Source organism: Jaculus jaculus, chromosome 13 (genome assembly GCF_020740685.1).
Source record: "Jaculus jaculus isolate mJacJac1 chromosome 13, mJacJac1.mat.Y.cur, whole genome shotgun sequence".
In the NCBI taxonomy this organism is placed as follows: Eukaryota; Metazoa; Chordata; class Mammalia; order Rodentia; family Dipodidae; genus Jaculus; species Jaculus jaculus.
Window position 1 is genome coordinate 81,390,629 of NC_059114.1, and position 7,988 is coordinate 81,398,616.

A 7,988-nucleotide genomic window follows, 5' to 3' on the forward strand; every position below is an offset into this window, starting at 1 on the left:
TGTAGAGTAGAATTCCATTGTGATATGTGCCACATCTCCAATGATGGGCATCTGGGATGATTTAAGGTTTTGGCTGCTGTGAATTGAGCAGCTGTAAACATGGCACGGAAAATATCTATGCAATGAAGAGTAGAGCCTTTAGGGTAGATGCCCAATAGAGGAATAGCTGGGTCAGTTAGTAGCTGTGTTTTTATGAATCTCCACATTGATTTATATAGTGGTTGTACAATTTTTAACTCCCATGAGCAGAGAATAAGGGTTCCTCTTTCCCACATACTTGCCAATATTTCTTTTCTTTTCTTTCTTTTTTTTTTTTTTTTTGATTGCCATCCTGACTCGAATAAGGAATCTCATAGTTTTCTTTCTTTAAAAAAAATGGAACAATTCACAATTTTGCATGACATCCTTGTGCCGGGGCCATGCTAATCTTTTCTGTATCATTCTAATTTTAGTATATGTGCTGCTGAAGCGAGCACCCTTAGATTTTTTTTTTTTAATTTGTATTCCTATCATGGTTAAGGATGTTGAAAATTTCCTTAAATGAGTGTCAGATATTTGTATTTCTTCCACTGAGAAATATTTATTCAGCTCTCTGCACCATGTTTAGAGTGTATTGTTTGCTTATTTTTTGTTTATTTTTTTTTGAATTCTTTGTAGATTTTAGATATTAGTCCTCTATTAATGATACATCATTTAAGATTTTCTTCCATTCTGTGTGCTGTTTGTTGCCTCTGTCCTGGTATGTGTGTCTGCTGTAGAAAAGCTTTAAAACTTCATGAGATCCCACTGGTTGAGTTATTGTTTGATTTTTCTGGGTTATCGTTATGGGGGCATTATTCAGGAAGTCTTTGCCCACTCCTATATCATGAAGAGTTCCCCCTATTTCTTACCAATGTTATGTCCAATTTTGACTTGTCAAGTACATATTTATAGCAAAGTCACTACCTATTCTTGTAAGCTTTTGCCTGTGGATCAATAAAGCATATCATGGGTACTAGGAGTGGTACATATTTCCTGGCTTTTCTTTCATAATTATGTACATATTTTCCTTCATCTTGTTTATTTTTTTTATTTTAAACTTTTGAAATTAAATAATTCCTTTCATTTGGAATATACTAAGCATAATTTACATGCTTTCAGAATCTCTTCCTAAATTAAATGCTAACAAGACTAATAGGTACATCTTTATTAATTTGCTTTTGCAAATACAACATGGCTTTAATATATATATTATTATATTATTATTATTAATTATTAATTATTATTAATTATTAATATTAATATATTATATTATTATTAAGAACACTAAATATATATATATATATATATTTAGTGTTCTTAATTAATTGAGATGGGGGAGGTGGAAGAGAGAGAGATAAAGAGAGAGAAAGAGAAAGAAAGAAAATACTTATGGGCATACCAGGCTTCTTGTGGCTGCAAAAATCTCGAGACACATGAGTCAATTTGTGCATCTGGCTTTACATTGGGTACCAGGAAATGAAACCTGGGCTGGCCAACTTTTCATGCAAGTGTCTAACAGCTGAGCCATCTTCACAGCCTTGATATATTTTAATTAAAAGAATGAAAAATAAATATGAGAAGAATCAAAGGAGACTCCTTACCTGAAATTATAAACATCAATCACTCTGAGTTTTTCTCATATTAAATTCATTCTACTTATTTGAAGCCATTAATATTGTCTGTTTCTTTACTTCTGTACACTAATTGAATAAAATTTCTCCCTTTATGAACATGTTCATATATGTAAAATATCTCAAAATGTCTCTTGATTGCATACTTAATTTTTATCATATTTTATTGCATTCTATGTAAAATTCTACAACCAATATTTAGGCTCTTATCCATTATCTGAATAAATATCCAAATCCAAAAGTAAGACAATGCTATGACTACATTCCCTTTGTTGATTTCTATTTTCATCATTAGAGACCATAATTATCTCATTTCCTTTATTGTTTATTTTGTGTACTGTCCAATTAATTTTCAGGCACTCATGAAGATGAAAAGAATTCTGCGATTATTTTGACTTAAATGTTTAATTTTATCTCATTTTCTTCTCCATATCTCTATGACTCTCCAAATTCTCTCTTTTTTTTATTCATTCTTTAGAGACACACCTCTTGAACCAAACATTGTGTGAACATCCTGCAAAAAGTAGCCTCTTTCTCTAAGAAGTATTGTTTTTCAAGTATAAGATAATTTAACATCCATTGTCTTAGTTTCTTTTTATACTGAATGGTGGAACACAGGAGAGGGCTCAGCTAGAATGTATAAAACATATATTTAAATGATCTCACTTAAATATTGGAGTATTTCCACATAATCATGGGCTTCTCTGCATAAATTAACCATAATTATAAACTATTTTTCTTACAGTTTTAGCAATTTATTTTTCTTGTCATTCTGTCTTCCAGAGGTATGAAGCTACTGTTATATATATATATTTAGTATTTCTATTAGAACTTTCTCCTGCCTCCCAAAATTCAGCAGTGATTTATATTGTTTTTAGGCTGTAAATCTGGTTTCCTCTTATTGGCAAGTTTCTTCTGGAAGATTCACTTAATTTCAATATAGAAATCTATATTATTGGAGTGTGTATATTTTGTATACTTTCTTTTTATTTGTTTGTATTTTAATTTTATTGTATTCTGTTTTTAATTTTTTTTGTTCATTTTTTATTTATTTATTTGAGAGTGACAGACATAGAGAGAAAGACAGATAGAAGGAGAGAGAGAGAATGGGCGCGCCAGGGCTTCCAGCCTCTGCAGACGAACTCCAGACGTGTGCGCCCCCTTGTGCATCTAGCTAACGTGGGACCTGGGGAACCAAGCCTCGAACCGGGGTCCTTAGGCTTCACAGGCAAGCGCTTAACCGCTAAGCCATCTCTCCAGCCCAATTTTATTGTATTCTACAACTCACACTTTGAGTCCGGTGATGAAAGCTGATATTTGTTCACGCACTCTAATGAAGAGAAAAGTCTGAACTGTTTCTCATCCATGGAAAATTAGTTTTGTTTTATAATACTTTGCATGCCAGTTCCTTGATTTTTCAAAGAGGCACAATTTTTTCATGAATTTTTCATTTCCTATTCTCATGATTGCCTGGGACTACATTTTGATAGAGGAATCCAAGGTTCATTGTCTGGACTCCCTTTTTGGCAAATAAGCTTGCACAGACATAATAAGCCAATCTCAGGAAACACAGGCCATCTTCACATAGACTATGATGATAATGTAATGTGGGTTGTGGCTCAGGGAAAGTAGAAGCGATGCTGGTTTTGTGTTCTTAGATTGGATTTTTCGTATGTCTGTTTAAGTGAGCCCAACAACTGAGCCAACTCCATAATGGTCGAGTTTTGAATACTTGACTTCTATTGTTAATTCTTTATGAGGTTTGATGTTTGATTCTTCTGTTTCTATTACAATTGGAATATGATAATATTTAAATTTTTGCTTATTTAATTGGTGATGACTTAGAGAAAAGTAAATGGCTCTTTCAGGCCATTTTTAAAGACTGGTTTCTTCAGTCCTTGTGCTATGCCTGGTCACTATCTTTCCATGAAACCTACTAATATGTGGGTTTCAGCATGTGTACTCACCTTTTTCTTACATATGTTTACATTAAAACTTCTAGCCTTGGTTTATGTACTTGGAGTTTGGGACAATATCCACTGTGTGTATGTGGTGGAGTTATTTTATACTACTCACAGACGATGGAGTAAAATGATGATAGTATCTAATATGTTGGAAGATGATTAAATAACCTTGTGAGAGCAGCAATGTCAAATAAAGCCATTTAATGCACTCATTAAAACATTAATATACTTTTATTGCCAAATGATCTAGTGCTGGATCTTAAAGTTTATATTCCCTTTGAGCATTAATGTCTGATAGGCTTAAAAGAGCTGAAAAGGAACCAATGTAAGTTTGGAAATTTAGTAGTTTATATGATAAATTCAAAACTTTCCAGTTATGATGAGGATTAATTGTTAATGTGCATGTGTGATCAGATTAATTTGATAAATTGGACAATGACTGAACATAATGCAACTTCATGACTATCCATACCACTGGAGTAAAAGCTAAGTGTAGATATGTTTAAATCACAGGAAAGTTTGGAGAGTGGTTGAGTTTGGACATCCCTGAAATTGCATTAAATATGTCATTATTATGCCAATAAGTAAATTTAGCAATTAGTTGATTAAAGTGATTAGTTAATGATCTTTATAAAATATTTTCAGTTTAAAAAATCTATAAATCAAAAGGTTACTAAACAATACACACAAAATTATGTGATCAGTTTCTAAGCAGGAATAAGATTTCAATATAGTCAATGAAATTCAGCATTGATTTTTCTATTGAAAAATCTACTTTTCTACTTGAAAGCCTGTCAAGTATGCACATTCTGCAGCCACATTTTCTGATACTACAAAATTACCACCCAATGTGATATTATGATGCTGCTCCCAGGTTTTCATATCTTCCTTTTTTCTTCCAGCTAAGTAATGGACAGGTTTTGCATGTGGAAAGTCATAAGGAGGACTAGAGAGCTGCTTCCTCTCTGCTGCTTTCTGCACTGCCCATGTTCCTGACCTGTGCCTTGCCCATGGTGGCTGCTCAGCTAAGGGCTATGTTCAGTTTTCTTTCTTTCATCCACATTCCCAGCACCACTGCCATTACATTGAGTTCTATCTTCACAGATTCTAGAACCAGTTGACCTGGGGCTGAAGCCTTGACGAGAGGTCTGTGTTCTAGCTCTGGCTTTGTAATAAAGTCAGTACTTTTCCTTTCATTCCTTTAGCCCCACAAATCTTTGCTGATTCTCGCAGTATAGAAAAACAGAATTTTTCCCCCTTTTCAATTTGTACTGTACATAATTAAGCTTTATTTTTTAGAGGACTCCTATTTGTTTAGAAGCTAGAATTATAACCATTTTTCAGCAGGACAATGATCTCAGGTAGTCAATAAATGCTTAATTAAAATATTAACTTTTCTGTGTCCATTGTGAGATAACTAGGTTTTGAGTCACAAGTGTATGCTGTGACGAAGAAACATAAGTAGCAGTGAAGAGAAGATTTGTGGGTGATCAGAAATGGAATGACCACACCAATTAATGAAGAAAATGTATATTAAATGTCATATTTGGCAAGAATTACAAAAAAATTGTTAATACCTCACTATAGAAGATAAATAGCTTTATAACAAAATGAAATAAAGTAACACATAACATAGATATTGGAAGATAGTGGAGTGAATAAGAGATATTTTAAGTGGGGCTAGAGAGATGGGTTAACAGTTTAGCACCTCACTGTGAAGCCTAAGGACCCCACTTCGAGCCTCGCTTCCCCAGTACCCGCATAAACCAGATGCATAAGTTGGCGCAAGTGTCTGGAGTTTGTTGGTAGTTGCTGGAGGCCTGGTGTGCCCATTCTCTCTCTCTTTGTTTCTCTGCCTATCGTTCTGAAATAAATAAATAAATAAATAAAACTAAACAGAATTTAAAAAAATATTTTAAGTGATACAATATTGCTATTCAATGTTGGTTAAATCAAGATTACTTTTAGGGTAAATAAATTTTGCTTTTTTGAATTTCATTGTGGCTGTACTCACATGTTTAATATGCAACACTATATCCATGGTAGATATGAGACTGATATAAAATATAAATTGAAGGTTTATTATCTATTGAGATAAAGAGAAATTAAGTCTCAAAGTGTCTTTATGGCTTTAGACTGATATTGAAATCACAATACTAACCACATATATGAGATATTAGGTTGAAAAGTGATTCCAGGAGGACAGGACATGGGAGGAATATGGAAGTAAGGATTTGAGTTTTGAGGATTTGAGTTTGCATGTGCTGAGTTTGCAGTAGTAATAAAGAAGATGTCCTATAGGGGAGTAAGAAATAAATTCCTCTTTTATTATAGGAGTGAAATGGGGAGAAATAGATGTGTGAAGTATACTAAAATAGAAGCTATGTATAATTCTAAATTCACACTATAGAAATATTTTGAAATGATTTTTTACTGATAAATTTTAGATATAAATATTGTCCTAGGCTTAGAAATTTGGAGAAATCTAGAATTTATTGAAATGCAAAAAATACAGTGCATTTCCACAATGGTAGTTGATGCTTTACTTGCAGTAAGGTTTATGCAGAGATGCAAATCCCTTTTTATTTAATTGAGTCATCTCGACTAATCTGACTTTCGATTACTTTTGTTTTTCAGAATTCACTAAGTTTAACTGTGCTTTGTGTAATTTCAATGTCCATTCCCTTAGCTTCTTTTATAACCATTTATTATCCTGACAAGTTATGTAGCACACAAGTCACTTCCACTTGTGATGCTTCCTAGGCCTGGTAAGTGTGTGTGTCAGGGGAGAGCAGTTGGTGGTCTGACAACTTATACCTGATGTTCTGGACTGTAGCAGGGAGAAGACAGTCTGCCATTTCCATGGGACATCTCTCTGCCTGGGTTCGTTGGGTCAGGAGCTTTCCATGTTAAGAGATGGAGGCAAACACTGTATTTGGTTGATAGCAACTCAGAAAAAGATGTCTTTCTGGGGCTGGAGAGATGGCTTAGCGGTTAAGCGCTTGCCTATGAAGCCTAAGGACCCCGGTTCGAGGCTCGGTTCTCCAGGTCCCACGTTAGCCAGATGCACAAGGGGGCGCACGCGTCTGGAGTTCGTTTGCAGTGGCTGGAAGCCCTGGCACGCCCATTCTCTCTCTCTCCCTCTATCTGTCTCTCTTTCTGTCTGTCACTCTCAAATAAATAAATAAAAAATGAACAAAAAATATTAAAAAAAAAGATGTCTTTCTGGAGATTGATTCTGTCCATTGCTGATAACTCAGGCTAGTTGGATAATCTCCAAAACAGGCAGAGGGATGTGATTCTCTTTGCAGCTTCTTCAGCTTGCCCCACCTGCTCTTCCACTTACGGAGTCACTACAGTATCCCCATGTGTCTGCTGGTCCAGGGTTCCTTAAGCATTCTGCACTTATGATCACTCTCTGCCTTAGAGGGTTATTGTTTCACATAATTACAGGCACATAAGTATTTAAAAAGTGACACAGGTAAAAATTTATTGATAATTAATAAAAATATTTTGATGCAATTATTTGATATACATACAATTTTAACATGCATTAAAGATGAAAGCAAATTTGTGTATTCATGAGATGGATGCATTAATTTGTTTTTACACAAAGAATAAACTTTTGGCTATTTGATCCTTATGGGCACAGCTTAGCTCCCAAATGTTTCAGAATCTGAGTCATACAGAATTTTAGAAGGATATTTAGGGCAAATTCAGAATTGGAAGAAATTCTGTCCTAATTCCAATTCAAATATAATTTAATAATTTTTATGAGTACAAGTCAGAAATTCAAAGAGAAATTTCTTTTTTTTTTTTTTTTTTTTTTAGTTAGCTTACAAAATAACCAGTCTCACTATTGAGTTTTGATGCCACATGTAGGGATCCTCTGTTTCCATGTCTTTTCCCTCTCTCTCTCCACGAGCTGCAGCTTGTGTCCTTTCATCCCCAGAATTCCCCTTTCCACTTTCATACCACAGGTGTCCTCTTACACTGTCAAACAGAAATTTTGAACATCAGATATTCTAATAATGAAATCCAGGATTATGGACGGATTTGATACGCGCCAAGGAATCCTGATAGGCAATACTAATAGTATTTGTTTTCTGCAATTAAACAGCTATGTTTATATATGAGAAGAGTTCTTTGCATGTGCAGTAAATAATACTGAAGTTCAGGGCATAGAAGTCTCAGACATGCGCTGAGGTGTTTCCTGAAATGTTTGGTGGTTGAACATAGCAAGATGGTGTATGCAGAGCAATATGCTTGAGCTATAAATTCAGAATCAGTGCTGCAGTGCAGTTGTTTGAAGGAGTATAGGCAGTCTTTGCAAGAAACACCTTGTGGAGTCTGAGGAGATGAACTGGACTGA

General features: G+C 34.4%; 1 non-coding gene across 1 annotated transcript; it reads right to left on the reverse strand.

The window, feature by feature from the left end:
- Positions 1–369: 369 nt before the first annotated feature.
- On the reverse strand, positions 370–476 carry LOC123454277. Its single transcript, XR_006633262.1, has one exon. It is a non-coding gene; the product is annotated as a U6 spliceosomal RNA (small nuclear RNA).
- Positions 477–7,988: the final 7,512 nt, after the last annotated feature.